Source organism: Rhinoderma darwinii, assembly GCF_050947455.1.
Source record: "Rhinoderma darwinii isolate aRhiDar2 chromosome 5 unlocalized genomic scaffold, aRhiDar2.hap1 SUPER_5_unloc_36, whole genome shotgun sequence".
NCBI classification, from domain to species: domain Eukaryota; kingdom Metazoa; phylum Chordata; class Amphibia; order Anura; family Rhinodermatidae; genus Rhinoderma; species Rhinoderma darwinii.
In genome coordinates, this window is record NW_027461794.1 from 284883 (window position 1) to 300609 (window position 15727).

The 15727-nt window shown below is 47.0% G+C and overlaps 6 non-coding genes and 1 pseudogene across 6 annotated transcripts; all 7 read left to right on the forward strand.

Moving 5' to 3' along the window:
* The first annotated feature begins 951 nt into the window (after positions 1 to 951).
* Positions 952 to 1142, forward strand: LOC142691079 (U2 spliceosomal RNA). The gene has a single exon (XR_012859730.1). It is a non-coding gene; the product is annotated as a U2 spliceosomal RNA (small nuclear RNA).
* Positions 1143 to 2424: 1282 nt separating this feature from the next.
* LOC142691080 (U2 spliceosomal RNA) lies at positions 2425 to 2615 on the forward strand. Its single transcript, XR_012859731.1, has one exon. It is a non-coding gene; the product is annotated as a U2 spliceosomal RNA (small nuclear RNA).
* Positions 2616 to 9450: 6835 nt separating this feature from the next.
* Positions 9451 to 9642, forward strand: LOC142691221 (U2 spliceosomal RNA). Its single transcript, XR_012859850.1, has one exon. It is a non-coding gene; the product is annotated as a U2 spliceosomal RNA (small nuclear RNA).
* Positions 9643 to 10924: 1282 nt separating this feature from the next.
* Positions 10925 to 11115, forward strand: LOC142691081 (U2 spliceosomal RNA). The gene has a single exon (XR_012859732.1). It is a non-coding gene; the product is annotated as a U2 spliceosomal RNA (small nuclear RNA).
* A 1282-nt stretch (positions 11116 to 12397) lies between these two features.
* LOC142691082 (U2 spliceosomal RNA) lies at positions 12398 to 12588 on the forward strand. The gene has a single exon (XR_012859733.1). It is a non-coding gene; the product is annotated as a U2 spliceosomal RNA (small nuclear RNA).
* A 1286-nt stretch (positions 12589 to 13874) lies between these two features.
* LOC142691083 (U2 spliceosomal RNA) lies at positions 13875 to 14065 on the forward strand. Its single transcript, XR_012859734.1, has one exon. It is a non-coding gene; the product is annotated as a U2 spliceosomal RNA (small nuclear RNA).
* A 1286-nt stretch (positions 14066 to 15351) lies between these two features.
* On the forward strand, positions 15352 to 15462 carry LOC142691292 (U2 spliceosomal RNA; annotated as a pseudogene).
* Positions 15463 to 15727: the final 265 nt, after the last annotated feature.

The following is a 15727-nucleotide window of genomic DNA, read 5'->3' on the forward strand; positions in this document are numbered from 1 at the left end:
CTGATTGATGCAGCACCACAGTCAAATAGTGGAGTGGAGTGGAGTAGGGGAACAGCAAACAGCCATTAAAGCAGCCAGCCGCCTACCCGCCACAATGGACCTACCTGTGTACACTAGGTGGATGTGATGGAATGTACTGTCGTCCCTACATTTCAAGAAGAAGTAAGAATTGCAGTTGCAACAAACCCTTGCTTGCCTACAAAGAGAGCAGCAATTTGGATTTGTTACTATGTTACCTGGAAGAATAACAAACTGTGCAAGGATGGAGGTTGTAGGAGCAAAGAGAAGTTGTCTGTAAAGTTGGTGGATGCCTATTTTCCATTTTGCAGTCCCTTGTCTCCCTCTTGTGGCCTCCTGGAGGCAAATAAATGTGCAAAAAAAAGACAGCCTGGCGGCCGGCTGTTGCAGTGTTGCCCTCTCAGGCAACACTGAGTGACTGACTGAGCCTCACAGTCTTATATAAAGTTCAGACGGAACTTTGCACGTGTCATAGTGGAGCCCTCAGGATTCCAGAGCCAGCTTTCTGACATCATAATGGGGCCTGCCTCAGAGATAAAAGCCTGGGCCCAGGCAGTGTTGTTCAGTGCTGCTCAGCAGGCAGCACAGGACTGGATTAAAGCTGATACAAGGTGTGAAGGAACAAGGGGTGGCTGTGGGCATGCACTTGCTGCCGCTGCCAGTGTTTATCTGCATGGCAGGAGGGCATTTGGGCGTTGCCAGGAAGGCGTTTTTATGTAGATTCCTCCTCTTTCAGCACTGCATTGTGGTGCAAGCAAAAGAAGCAAATCCTGTCTGGCTTCCTCTCCGGCCTTTATTCACCTCCCGCTTAGTAGCTGTAAATGTGTGTGAGCCTGCAGGGCCCCATGGAATTGCCTAGGAGTAGGCTGAATCGCTGCAAGGGGTGAACAGCAGTATGGGACAGGCTCGGGCAAGGCAAGGGCCGCTCGGGTTATCGCTTCTCGGCCTTTTGGCTAAGATCAAGTGTAGTATCTGTTCTTATCAGTTTAATATCTGATACGTCCCCTATCTGGGGACCATATATTAAATGGATTTTTAGAACAGGGAGATGGAAATAGAGCTTGCTCTGTCCACTCCACGCATTGACCTGGTATTGCAGTATTTCCAGGACCGGTGCACCCTTCCCTTATGTGTTGACTAAAATCAGATTCCAAAAGTGTTTTTTCTCTTTGCCATTGTTTCTGTCTTTCTGAAGGGATCTCCCCTTTTAATCCCATTATTTCAACACCTGTTGGACAATGCATTTGTACAGTCATGTGTGATAATGAGCTCATTTATTAAATGCAATTAATGAATACATTGCCACCTCTTGTTGTGTGTGTGTGTGTGTGTGTCTTCTGTGTTTCTGTGTTTCCGGCATTTCACATTGGAACAGCTCATTCACCTTCCTTGTCTTCTCTCCGCCCTCCCTCCCTCCCTCCTAGGTAAGTTAAAGAGCTGCACCTGAGCCAGCCACTGATTGATGCAGCACCACAGTCAAATAGTGGAGTGGAGTGGAGTAGGGGAACAGCAAACAGCCATTAAAGCAGCCAGCCGCCTACCCGCCACAATGGACCTACCTGTGTACACTAGGTGGATGTGATGGAATGTACTGTCGTCCCTACATTTCAAGAAGAAGTAAGAATTGCAGTTGCAACAAACCCTTGCTTGCCTACAAAGAGAGCAGCAATTTGGATTTGTTACTATGTTACCTGGAAGAATAACAAACTGTGCAAGGATGGAGGTTGTAGGAGCAAAGAGAAGTTGTCTGTAAAGTTGGTGGATGCCTATTTTCCATTTTGCAGTCCCTTGTCTCCCTCTTGTGGCCTCCTGGAGGCAAATAAATGTGCAAAAAAAAGACAGCCTGGCGGCCGGCTGTTGCAGTGTTGCCCTCTCAGGCAACACTGAGTGACTGACTGAGCCTCACAGTCTTATATAAAGTTCAGACGGAACTTTGCACGTGTCATAGTGGAGCCCTCAGGATTCCAGAGCCAGCTTTCTGACATCATAATGGGGCCTGCCTCAGAGATAAAAGCCTGGGCCCAGGCAGTGTTGTTCAGTGCTGCTCAGCAGGCAGCACAGGACTGGATTAAAGCTGATACAAGGTGTGAAGGAACAAGGGGTGGCTGTGGGCATGCACTTGCTGCCGCTGCCAGTGTTTATCTGCATGGCAGGAGGGCATTTGGGCGTTGCCAGGAAGGCGTTTTTATGTAGATTCCTCCTCTTTCAGCACTGCATTGTGGTGCAAGCAAAAGAAGCAAATCCTGTCTGGCTTCCTCTCCGGCCTTTATTCACCTCCCGCTTAGTAGCTGTAAATGTGTGTGAGCCTGCAGGGCCCCATGGAATTGCCTAGGAGTAGGCTGAATCGCTGCAAGGGGTGAACAGCAGTATGGGACAGGCTCGGGCAAGGCAAGGGCCGCTCGGGTTATCGCTTCTCGGCCTTTTGGCTAAGATCAAGTGTAGTATCTGTTCTTATCAGTTTAATATCTGATACGTCCCCTATCTGGGGACCATATATTAAATGGATTTTTAGAACAGGGAGATGGAAATAGAGCTTGCTCTGTCCACTCCACGCATTGACCTGGTATTGCAGTATTTCCAGGACCGGTGCACCCTTCCCTTATGTGTTGACTAAAATCAGATTCCAAAAGTGTTTTTTCTCTTTGCCATTGTTTCTGTCTTTCTGAAGGGATCTCCCCTTTTAATCCCATTATTTCAACACCTGTTGGACAATGCATTTGTACAGTCATGTGTGATAATGAGCTCATTTATTAAATGCAATTAATGAATACATTGCCACCTCTTGTTGTGTGTGTGTGTGTGTGTGTCTTCTGTGTTTCTGTGTTTCCGGCATTTCACATTGGAACAGCTCATTCACCTTCCTTGTCTTCTCTCCGCCCTCCCTCCCTCCCTCCTAGGTAAGTTAAAGAGCTGCACCTGAGCCAGCCACTGATTGATGCAGCACCACAGTCAAATAGTGGAGTGGAGTGGAGTAGGGGAACAGCAAACAGCCATTAAAGCAGCCAGCCGCCTACCCGCCACAATGGACCTACCTGTGTACACTAGGTGGATGTGATGGAATGTACTGTCGTCCCTACATTTCAAGAAGAAGTAAGAATTGCAGTTGCAACAAACCCTTGCTTGCCTACAAAGAGAGCAGCAATTTGGATTTGTTACTATGTTACCTGGAAGAATAACAAACTGTGCAAGGATGGAGGTTGTAGGAGCAAAGAGAAGTTGTCTGTAAAGTTGGTGGATGCCTATTTTCCATTTTGCAGTCCCTTGTCTCCCTCTTGTGGCCTCCTGGAGGCAAATAAATGTGCAAAAAAAAGACAGCCTGGCGGCCGGCTGTTGCAGTGTTGCCCTCTCAGGCAACACTGAGTGACTGACTGAGCCTCACAGTCTTATATAAAGTTCAGACGGAACTTTGCACGTGTCATAGTGGAGCCCTCAGGATTCCAGAGCCAGCTTTCTGACATCATAATGGGGCCTGCCTCAGAGATAAAAGCCTGGGCCCAGGCAGTGTTGTTCAGTGCTGCTCAGCAGGCAGCACAGGACTGGATTAAAGCTGATACAAGGTGTGAAGGAACAAGGGGTGGCTGTGGGCATGCACTTGCTGCCGCTGCCAGTGTTTATCTGCATGGCAGGAGGGCATTTGGGCGTTGCCAGGAAGGCGTTTTTATGTAGATTCCTCCTCTTTCAGCACTGCATTGTGGTGCAAGCAAAAGAAGCAAATCCTGTCTGGCTTCCTCTCCGGCCTTTATTCACCTCCCGCTTAGTAGCTGTAAATGTGTGTGAGCCTGCAGGGCCCCATGGAATTGCCTAGGAGTAGGCTGAATCGCTGCAAGGGGTGAACAGCAGTATGGGACAGGCTCGGGCAAGGCAAGGGCCGCTCGGGTTATCGCTTCTCGGCCTTTTGGCAAGATCAGGTGTAGTATTTCTGCATCTGGTTTTGTTGGGAGGTGTCCGGGGTACCCTGCTCCTTGGCCTTGGGGGATCGTCTCTTTTCACAGAGAGACTTCACCCCCTTGCTGCTATTTGGGGAGTGGGCTTAGCCCCCGGACAACGAGTTGCGATCGCGCCTTACCCAAGAGGTCAACCGGCCTTGAGGCGTTTTTCTAAGAGCGTTCCGAGGGCGTTTATCGGGCTTCGTAGGTGTCTGGGGTACCCTAATCCTTGGCCTTGGGGGAGGGTTCCACTTAATTGTGGAATCTGAGCCCTTGCTGCTATAAGGGACAGGCTTAGCCCCCAGGCACTGAAAATGCCATATACATTTGGATTTGCATCCGGGGACACCCGGTTGCGCCAGTCCGTCCGCATCGAGGTGGAAGAAGGCCATCGCCAGCGGAAGAACCTTCGCTTCATTGTGGAGGTGATTCTGCTGGACTTCCTGGGGCTCAAGCGGGCGGACATCCTGTGTCTCAACGACCAGGAAAGCCGCGGTCGGTACACCGTATCCTTTACGGCCGCGGCATGTTGCGACAACATGCACAAAAGATTGTCTGATGCGGACCAGAGTGAGGAGCGGCTAAATGGACTGAACTTTTTATTCCTCTACGGGGAGGAAGAAGTCCCGCTCGTGATGTGCATGTTCAGTCCATTTGTCTCAGAGTGTGACATTGAAACCTTCCTCAGTCGTTACTGCAGGGAGGTCCGCTTCTCACATAAAATCTTGAACACCCAGAGCTTCTGGAATGGCAAAAGAAAATATTGGGTGAAGTTCCGCCAGGATCCCAATGGCATTGGAGGCTTACATCACCCACCCCAGAACTTTGCCATTGGGAAGAATCGAGGATTCCTATTTTACCCCCAGATGCCAATAGCCTGCCGGAACTGCTTGAGATATGGCCACACCAGAGAACATTGTGACCGGCCCCATGTGGTGCAGTGTAACAGGTGTGGCCAGGTTGGACACGTAGCGGCAAAATGCAGTTCCGAGGTGTTGTGCAATCTGTGCGGCATGACTGGGCATGCTTTTAAAGATTGCCCCCGCAGAGCGAAATCTGGGCCACCCAGACCAGGGCCAGAGCGGCAGTTTGCAACATGTGCAGACGCCGCTGGTAATGCCCCAAAACGAGCATTGACGACTGAGGGGTCCAGGCCAAAGTCCTTCACAGCTCCATCGGGGGGCCCACCGATGTCAGCCTCGAGGGACGGCCATAGGGATTCCACCGGGTCCAGGCAGAGCAGGAGGAATTCTGACTCTGCTGGACATAAGTTGACCGGCACCTCTGCAAACAGGTCCTCTGCTCCGCCTGCAGTGGACCCTGTTGAGGCAGTGGTTAGCGACAGGCGTCGTGGCTCCGTAGGTTCTGCAGTAGGACCTGACGCCTGTCCCAAGAGTGTGGGCATGGAGCGGAGACACTCTGTGTCAGACGAGGGCTCCATTAAGAAAACCCTAAAATATGCTGGATTGGAGCCTCGTTTTGACCATTTCCGGTCAACGGGGGGGTCGGAGCAAAGTTCCTCCACTGCGGTTGTGGAGGGGCTTGCGATGAAGGCTCCCCGTAAGCAGGCAAAGGTTGCCAAGAGCGATGGGACCTCACAGGCCCCTGTGCAGCTGCCCAGGAAGGACATCAGCGATATCTTCAGCCAGGGGCCAGAGATGGGTGAGAGCGACTTCGAGGAGATGGATAGGAGCCATTCTGCAAAGAGACAGCGAGAGGAAGAGGAGTCCGGAGTTCGGAGGAAAGCTGCCTATCGGAGTTCGGATGAGAGCAGTGTGGGGGTTGGAGCCGCCCACGTATCTGGCTCTGACCCTACCAACATCCAAGATTTATTGACCCCTCAAAAAGGGGGTCCAGACTCGCAGCTGATCTCCGAGTACGACTCTTCTGGTTCGGACCCTGACCTCAACTAAGACTATGTTGGTTCCTATCAAAGTCGCCTCACTAAATGTGAGGTCCCTAAAGAGCCCTGTCCGCAGGACTGCTTTATTTTCATTTTTAGAGACTGTGGACTTTGACCTTTGCCTGCTTCAAGAATGTGGAATCCCTAATGACTTGGAATATCAAGATTTAAAGATGGACTGGAAACTAGGCCCCTCAGTCTGGTCTGGTGGAAATGACTGTCGCTCTGCGGGGGTTGGATTGCTCTGCCGAGGTCGTTTTATCTCCATCCAAACAGTGACTGAAATCATGCCCGGCAGAGCTATTTTAATACATTTGCTTTTTAATGGAACTTTAATTCGTGTTTTAAACGTTTATGCCCCTCCTACCAAACAGGAGAGGGCAGAACTATTAGAGATTTTACCATTGTTTTGTGTTGGGTCTACCCCCCTGCTGGTGGGTGGTGATTTTAACTGTGTGCGAGATGGAGAACACCGCCAGGGTGGGGATTTTAATCGAAAAATTGACCGTACTTCTTACCTGCTCAAGAATTTTATTGGTGATTTTAAATTGAAAGATTGCTGGAGGGAACTCTTGCCTGCGGACCCAGGCCCCACCTGGTCCAATGGAAGAGTGAGCTCCAGAATTGATTTTATTTTCACTTCTAATAGTTTTATTCCCAAAAAATGTTTGCTTTTAACAAATATTTTATCTGATCACAAGCTCCTTTCAGTGCACCTGGAGCTAGAGGGAGAGCAAAAAGCTTGTAGGGGTCCCTGGAGACTAAACACCACACTCCTGGAGGACCCCATCATTAAAGAGGAGTTTGTGCGGACCTACCAGTGTTGGCAGTCCCATAGAGCGCCCAGTCAGCCTATGCTACACTGGTGGGAGGGCATTAAACCCAAAATCAGAGCTTTTTTTATTCGAGCAGGTAAGAAGAAAGCAAAAGAGAAAAAACAATGGTTTTATGTTCTTAATAAACGTTTACATGTACTTTTTAAATTGAAGGAGATTGGTATGGATGTTGATGATGATATCTTAAATCTTAAAGCTGAAATAAAATATGCCATAGAAGAGAAAGGGAAACAAATAATTTTTAATTCACATGTAAAGCACCTCGAGGATGGCGAGAAGTGTTCCCGGTTCTTCTTCAAAAAGGTAATGGATAAACGAGATGTCATTTTAAACCTTGAAGGAGAAACCACTATGGTCGGCATTTTAAATTCTGCTTTTAATTTCTACCAATCTCTTTTTAACAAGAAAAATATTGATCCTTCCTTTTTAGAACATGTTCTTAATTCCCTTGATGCCAAGCTAGATATTTTAGACCAGGAAGTTTTATCCCGTAATATTACCTTGGAGGAACTTTTATTTGCTTTTAAAAGTTTTTCTAATGGGAAAGCTCCTGGGGAAGATGGTCTGCCCATCGAATTTTATCATGCTTTTTGGGAAATTTTAAAGAATGACATGTTTTTATTGTATAAGGAAGTTTTTATTACTGAAGAGCTGCCCCCTTCCTGGAGGAGGGGGATTGTGTCCTTAATTTTTAAAAAAGGTGAGAGGGACCAGTTAAAAAACTGGCGCCCTATTACTCTTTTAAACGTTGATTGTAAAATTTTAGCTAAACTAATAACAATCCGTTTTAAACCTTTTATTCATAAATTAATCCATCCAAACCAGGTATGTGGGGTACCTGGGAGGTCAATTACTGAGTCCCTGAATATTTTACGTGACATCATTTGGTATTTTAAAGAAAGGGGTCAAAGCCTTGCTATTTTATCCTTAGATTTCGAGAAGGCTTTTGACCGGGTCTCCCATGAATATCTTTTTATGGTTCTTAAAAAGATGGCTGTTCCTGAAATTATTTTAACACGTATTAAGCTTTTATATCGATCCTGTTTTAGCCAAATTTCTATCAACGGATTTTTAACTAAAGGTGTTCCTCTTTTATCAGGGGTGAAACAGGGGTGCCCGTTGTCTCCGCTCCTTTTTATTTGTGCCATAGAACCTCTGTTCACCCTAATAAGAGATGATAAAGTCATCAGAGGCGTGCCCATACCTGGAGGAAGGGGGAACCAGGTAAAAATCCTAGGCTATATGGATGACGCCACCGTCCTATGCCCAGACGCCGCTTCTATGAGACGGGCATTGAGGAACACCGGCTTTTTTTGTGAAGCCTCTGGTTTTAAATTAAACGTTGATAAGTGTGACTGTTTTTATACTGGTGTATGGGATTCCTCTGTGACACCAGGAGTTAACATGCAGCAGGATCAGATAAAAATTTTAGGAATTGTTTTTAATCAAGAAAACGATGGGAGACCCAATTGGGATTCAGTAATTGCCAAAATGGAAAAAAAGGTTTTAATGTGGAATTTGAGAAATCTCACCATGGAGGGAAAAGTTTTAATAATTAAATCTGTTTTATTACCCATAATGCTTTATGTAGCTATGGTTTTCCCTCCAACAATTTTATATATTAAAAAAGTGACCAGGATCTGTTTTATGTTTTTATGGGGTTCCAAAATGGAAAAACTAAAACGTGATTTTATGTACAGATGTAAGGACAATGGCGGGAGAGATGTTCCTAACCTTTTTAACTTCTTTTACATTAAATACTTTTGCTTCTGTTTTAAAATGTATAATTCTGATGGTATTTTTAGCTACTTTTTAAAGTACGCTACGGGCATGATTTTTAAACGATGGTTTCGTGTCCCTTTGAATTCTCCTGTGCTTCTGTGTCCCCCAAAACAATATGCGGTGCTCGAAAAAACTGTCAGGCTCCTAGGTCTCCAAGAATTGGAGCCTGACATATTGGGGGACCAGAAAAAAGTGTCACTCTCCTGTAGGCGGCAGGAGGATACACTGGCAGTTTCAAATTTCTCACAGGCAAGGTCCAAGGTGGTGTGGCGGAACGTTTTCGGGAAATTTATGGCAAATGTGCACAAGGACCTTGCCTGGGCAATCGTTCACCAGTGCCTCCCTACTCGTGAATTCCAGCATAGGCGAGGACTGGTGGCGAGAGCCAAGTGCCCGAGAGACAGGTGTGGTGACGACGAGACGATAATGCACCTGTTTTGGAACTGCCCATATGCACAGGAGGTTTGGAGGAAGGTAGGCCCATTGCTGAAATGGGCCTGCGGTCTTAAAGATCTTAAATTTGAATACGTGTTTTATGGTCTTTTTAACTGCCCAAGTTTTAAACAGCAAATGGTCTGTTGGATCATTTTAAACTGTTTTAAGAATGCCATTTGGAAGGTTAGGAACATTCTGCTTTTTAAACATGATTTTATTGACGTTAAAAATTGTGTGAAATATGCCCTAAGTGAAATGTATATTTATTATCTTAGGGACAAAAAGCAGCTAGGGGTAAAAGAAGCAACATCCATGTGGTGTTTGCAAATGTGGAATACCATAACATTGTAAATAAAAATGGTTTTATTCTTTTATGTCTTTTATGCCCTGTATAAATTTTATCCTGCTATTGTTCTGTACTTTTATTATAACATCTGTATTAATGGTCTTATTATTATTACTTTTGTATTCATTTAAATGTATGAATATTCATGTATTATGCTGTTGATTTTATCTTGTGGTTTCAATTTTAAAAAAAAGTCTGTAAAATATATTATTTTTGCCAATAAAAAACTTTGTTGAAACCTTATCTGTTCTTATCAGTTTAATATCTGATACGTCCCCTATCTGGGGACCATATATTAAATGGATTTTTAGAACAGGGAGATGGAAATAGAGCTTGCTCTGTCCACTCCACGCATTGACCTGGTATTGCAGTATTTCCAGGACCGGTGCACCCTTCCCTTATGTGTTGACTAAAATCAGATTCCAAAAGTGTTTTTTCTCTTTGCCATTGTTTCTGTCTTTCTGAAGGGATCTCCCCTTTTAATCCCATTATTTCAACACCTGTTGGACAATGCATTTGTACAGTCATGTGTGATAATGAGCTCATTTATTAAATGCAATTAATGAATACATTGCCACCTCTTGTTGTGTGTGTGTGTGTGTGTGTCTTCTGTGTTTCTGTGTTTCCGGCATTTCACATTGGAACAGCTCATTCACCTTCCTTGTCTTCTCTCCGCCCTCCCTCCCTCCCTCCTAGGTAAGTTAAAGAGCTGCACCTGAGCCAGCCACTGATTGATGCAGCACCACAGTCAAATAGTGGAGTGGAGTGGAGTAGGGGAACAGCAAACAGCCATTAAAGCAGCCAGCCGCCTACCCGCCACAATGGACCTACCTGTGTACACTAGGTGGATGTGATGGAATGTACTGTCGTCCCTACATTTCAAGAAGAAGTAAGAATTGCAGTTGCAACAAACCCTTGCTTGCCTACAAAGAGAGCAGCAATTTGGATTTGTTACTATGTTACCTGGAAGAATAACAAACTGTGCAAGGATGGAGGTTGTAGGAGCAAAGAGAAGTTGTCTGTAAAGTTGGTGGATGCCTATTTTCCATTTTGCAGTCCCTTGTCTCCCTCTTGTGGCCTCCTGGAGGCAAATAAATGTGCAAAAAAAAGACAGCCTGGCGGCCGGCTGTTGCAGTGTTGCCCTCTCAGGCAACACTGAGTGACTGACTGAGCCTCACAGTCTTATATAAAGTTCAGACGGAACTTTGCACGTGTCATAGTGGAGCCCTCAGGATTCCAGAGCCAGCTTTCTGACATCATAATGGGGCCTGCCTCAGAGATAAAAGCCTGGGCCCAGGCAGTGTTGTTCAGTGCTGCTCAGCAGGCAGCACAGGACTGGATTAAAGCTGATACAAGGTGTGAAGGAACAAGGGGTGGCTGTGGGCATGCACTTGCTGCCGCTGCCAGTGTTTATCTGCATGGCAGGAGGGCATTTGGGCGTTGCCAGGAAGGCGTTTTTATGTAGATTCCTCCTCTTTCAGCACTGCATTGTGGTGCAAGCAAAAGAAGCAAATCCTGTCTGGCTTCCTCTCCGGCCTTTATTCACCTCCCGCTTAGTAGCTGTAAATGTGTGTGAGCCTGCAGGGCCCCATGGAATTGCCTAGGAGTAGGCTGAATCGCTGCAAGGGGTGAACAGCAGTATGGGACAGGCTCGGGCAAGGCAAGGGCCGCTCGGGTTATCGCTTCTCGGCCTTTTGGCTAAGATCAAGTGTAGTATCTGTTCTTATCAGTTTAATATCTGATACGTCCCCTATCTGGGGACCATATATTAAATGGATTTTTAGAACAGGGAGATGGAAATAGAGCTTGCTCTGTCCACTCCACGCATTGACCTGGTATTGCAGTATTTCCAGGACCGGTGCACCCTTCCCTTATGTGTTGACTAAAATCAGATTCCAAAAGTGTTTTTTCTCTTTGCCATTGTTTCTGTCTTTCTGAAGGGATCTCCCCTTTTAATCCCATTATTTCAACACCTGTTGGACAATGCATTTGTACAGTCATGTGTGATAATGAGCTCATTTATTAAATGCAATTAATGAATACATTGCCACCTCTTGTTGTGTGTGTGTGTGTGTGTGTCTTCTGTGTTTCTGTGTTTCCGGCATTTCACATTGGAACAGCTCATTCACCTTCCTTGTCTTCTCTCCGCCCTCCCTCCCTCCCTCCTAGGTAAGTTAAAGAGCTGCACCTGAGCCAGCCACTGATTGATGCAGCACCACAGTCAAATAGTGGAGTGGAGTGGAGTAGGGGAACAGCAAACAGCCATTAAAGCAGCCAGCCGCCTACCCGCCACAATGGACCTACCTGTGTACACTAGGTGGATGTGATGGAATGTACTGTCGTCCCTACATTTCAAGAAGAAGTAAGAATTGCAGTTGCAACAAACCCTTGCTTGCCTACAAAGAGAGCAGCAATTTGGATTTGTTACTATGTTACCTGGAAGAATAACAAACTGTGCAAGGATGGAGGTTGTAGGAGCAAAGAGAAGTTGTCTGTAAAGTTGGTGGATGCCTATTTTCCATTTTGCAGTCCCTTGTCTCCCTCTTGTGGCCTCCTGGAGGCAAATAAATGTGCAAAAAAAAGACAGCCTGGCGGCCGGCTGTTGCAGTGTTGCCCTCTCAGGCAACACTGAGTGACTGACTGAGCCTCACAGTCTTATATAAAGTTCAGACGGAACTTTGCACGTGTCATAGTGGAGCCCTCAGGATTCCAGAGCCAGCTTTCTGACATCATAATGGGGCCTGCCTCAGAGATAAAAGCCTGGGCCCAGGCAGTGTTGTTCAGTGCTGCTCAGCAGGCAGCACAGGACTGGATTAAAGCTGATACAAGGTGTGAAGGAACAAGGGGTGGCTGTGGGCATGCACTTGCTGCCGCTGCCAGTGTTTATCTGCATGGCAGGAGGGCATTTGGGCGTTGCCAGGAAGGCGTTTTTATGTAGATTCCTCCTCTTTCAGCACTGCATTGTGGTGCAAGCAAAAGAAGCAAATCCTGTCTGGCTTCCTCTCCGGCCTTTATTCACCTCCCGCTTAGTAGCTGTAAATGTGTGTGAGCCTGCAGGGCCCCATGGAATTGCCTAGGAGTAGGCTGAATCGCTGCAAGGGGTGAACAGCAGTATGGGACAGGCTCGGGCAAGGCAAGGGCCGCTCGGGTTATCGCTTCTCGGCCTTTTGGCTAAGATCAAGTGTAGTATCTGTTCTTATCAGTTTAATATCTGATACGTCCCCTATCTGGGGACCATATATTAAATGGATTTTTAGAACAGGGAGATGGAAATAGAGCTTGCTCTGTCCACTCCACGCATTGACCTGGTATTGCAGTATTTCCAGGACCGGTGCACCCTTCCCTTATGTGTTGACTAAAATCAGATTCCAAAAGTGTTTTTTCTCTTTGCCATTGTTTCTGTCTTTCTGAAGGGATCTCCCCTTTTAATCCCATTATTTCAACACCTGTTGGACAATGCATTTGTACAGTCATGTGTGATAATGAGCTCATTTATTAAATGCAATTAATGAATACATTGCCACCTCTTGTTGTGTGTGTGTGTGTGTGTGTCTTCTGTGTTTCTGTGTTTCCGGCATTTCACATTGGAACAGCTCATTCACCTTCCTTGTCTTCTCTCCGCCCTCCCTCCCTCCCTCCCTCCTAGGTAAGTTAAAGAGCTGCACCTGAGCCAGCCACTGATTGATGCAGCACCACAGTCAAATAGTGGAGTGGAGTGGAGTAGGGGAACAGCAAACAGCCATTAAAGCAGCCAGCCGCCTACCCGCCACAATGGACCTACCTGTGTACACTAGGTGGATGTGATGGAATGTACTGTCGTCCCTACATTTCAAGAAGAAGTAAGAATTGCAGTTGCAACAAACCCTTGCTTGCCTACAAAGAGAGCAGCAATTTGGATTTGTTACTATGTTACCTGGAAGAATAACAAACTGTGCAAGGATGGAGGTTGTAGGAGCAAAGAGAAGTTGTCTGTAAAGTTGGTGGATGCCTATTTTCCATTTTGCAGTCCCTTGTCTCCCTCTTGTGGCCTCCTGGAGGCAAATAAATGTGCAAAAAAAAGACAGCCTGGCGGCCGGCTGTTGCAGTGTTGCCCTCTCAGGCAACACTGAGTGACTGACTGAGCCTCACAGTCTTATATAAAGTTCAGACGGAACTTTGCACGTGTCATAGTGGAGCCCTCAGGATTCCAGAGCCAGCTTTCTGACATCATAATGGGGCCTGCCTCAGAGATAAAAGCCTGGGCCCAGGCAGTGTTGTTCAGTGCTGCTCAGCAGGCAGCACAGGACTGGATTAAAGCTGATACAAGGTGTGAAGGAACAAGGGGTGGCTGTGGGCATGCACTTGCTGCCGCTGCCAGTGTTTATCTGCATGGCAGGAGGGCATTTGGGCGTTGCCAGGAAGGCGTTTTTATGTAGATTCCTCCTCTTTCAGCACTGCATTGTGGTGCAAGCAAAAGAAGCAAATCCTGTCTGGCTTCCTCTCCGGCCTTTATTCACCTCCCGCTTAGTAGCTGTAAATGTGTGTGAGCCTGCAGGGCCCCATGGAATTGCCTAGGAGTAGGCTGAATCGCTGCAAGGGGTGAACAGCAGTATGGGACAGGCTCGGGCAAGGCAAGGGCCGCTCGGGTTATCGCTTCTCGGCCTTTTGGCTAAGATCAAGTGTAGTATCTGTTCTTATCAGTTTAATATCTGATACGTCCCCTATCTGGGGACCATATATTAAATGGATTTTTAGAACAGGGAGATGGAAATAGAGCTTGCTCTGTCCACTCCACGCATTGACCTGGTATTGCAGTATTTCCAGGACCGGTGCACCCTTCCCTTATGTGTTGACTAAAATCAGATTCCAAAAGTGTTTTTTCTCTTTGCCATTGTTTCTGTCTTTCTGAAGGGATCTCCCCTTTTAATCCCATTATTTCAACACCTGTTGGACAATGCATTTGTACAGTCATGTGTGATAATGAGCTCATTTATTAAATGCAATTAATGAATACATTGCCACCTCTTGTTGTGTGTGTGTGTGTGTGTGTCTTCTGTGTTTCTGTGTTTCCGGCATTTCACATTGGAACAGCTCATTCACCTTCCTTGTCTTCTCTCCGCCCTCCCTCCCTCCCTCCCTCCTAGGTAAGTTAAAGAGCTGCACCTGAGCCAGCCACTGATTGATGCAGCACCACAGTCAAATAGTGGAGTGGAGTGGAGTAGGGGAACAGCAAACAGCCATTAAAGCAGCCAGCCGCCTACCCGCCACAATGGACCTACCTGTGTACACTAGGTGGATGTGATGGAATGTACTGTCGTCCCTACATTTCAAGAAGAAGTAAGAATTGCAGTTGCAACAAACCCTTGCTTGCCTACAAAGAGAGCAGCAATTTGGATTTGTTACTATGTTACCTGGAAGAATAACAAACTGTGCAAGGATGGAGGTTGTAGGAGCAAAGAGAAGTTGTCTGTAAAGTTGGTGGATGCCTATTTTCCATTTTGCAGTCCCTTGTCTCCCTCTTGTGGCCTCCTGGAGGCAAATAAATGTGCAAAAAAAAGACAGCCTGGCGGCCGGCTGTTGCAGTGTTGCCCTCTCAGGCAACACTGAGTGACTGACTGAGCCTCACAGTCTTATATAAAGTTCAGACGGAACTTTGCACGTGTCATAGTGGAGCCCTCAGGATTCCAGAGCCAGCTTTCTGACATCATAATGGGGCCTGCCTCAGAGATAAAAGCCTGGGCCCAGGCAGTGTTGTTCAGTGCTGCTCAGCAGGCAGCACAGGACTGGATTAAAGCTGATACAAGGTGTGAAGGAACAAGGGGTGGCTGTGGGCATGCACTTGCTGCCGCTGCCAGTGTTTATCTGCATGGCAGGAGGGCATTTGGGCGTTGCCAGGAAGGCGTTTTTATGTAGATTCCTCCTCTTTCAGCACTGCATTGTGGTGCAAGCAAAAGAAGCAAATCCTGTCTGGCTTCCTCTCCGGCCTTTATTCACCTCCCGCTTAGTAGCTGTAAATGTGTGTGAGCCTGCAGGGCCCCATGGAATTGCCTAGGAGTAGGCTGAATCGCTGCAAGGGGTGAACAGCAGTATGGGACAGGCTCGGGCAAGGCAAGGGCCGCTCGGGTTATCGCTTCTCGGCCTTTTGGCTAAGATCAAGTGTAGTACTTTAGGGTATTGCCTTGTTTCTTGGTCAGGAGGTGCCCTGGTACCCTTTTCCTTGGCCTGGGGGGATCGTTTCTCTTAGGAGAGACTTCACCCCTCTGCTGCTATTGGGGAGGAGGATTAGTCCAGGGCAACGGGGAGCGATCACCTGCCTGGTACTTCGGTACTGAAGGTATTCTTTGGAGATTGCTGGAATTCGTTTGGAGCAGGATGGAGGAAATTCCCGAATATATGCGTACCAGGAATGCTGTCCGGTTTTTCGTGGAGGAATCTGAGCGACAAAGGAAGGATCTGGAGTTCATCACAAAGGTTCTTTTGTTGGATTTCTTTCAGCTGGAGA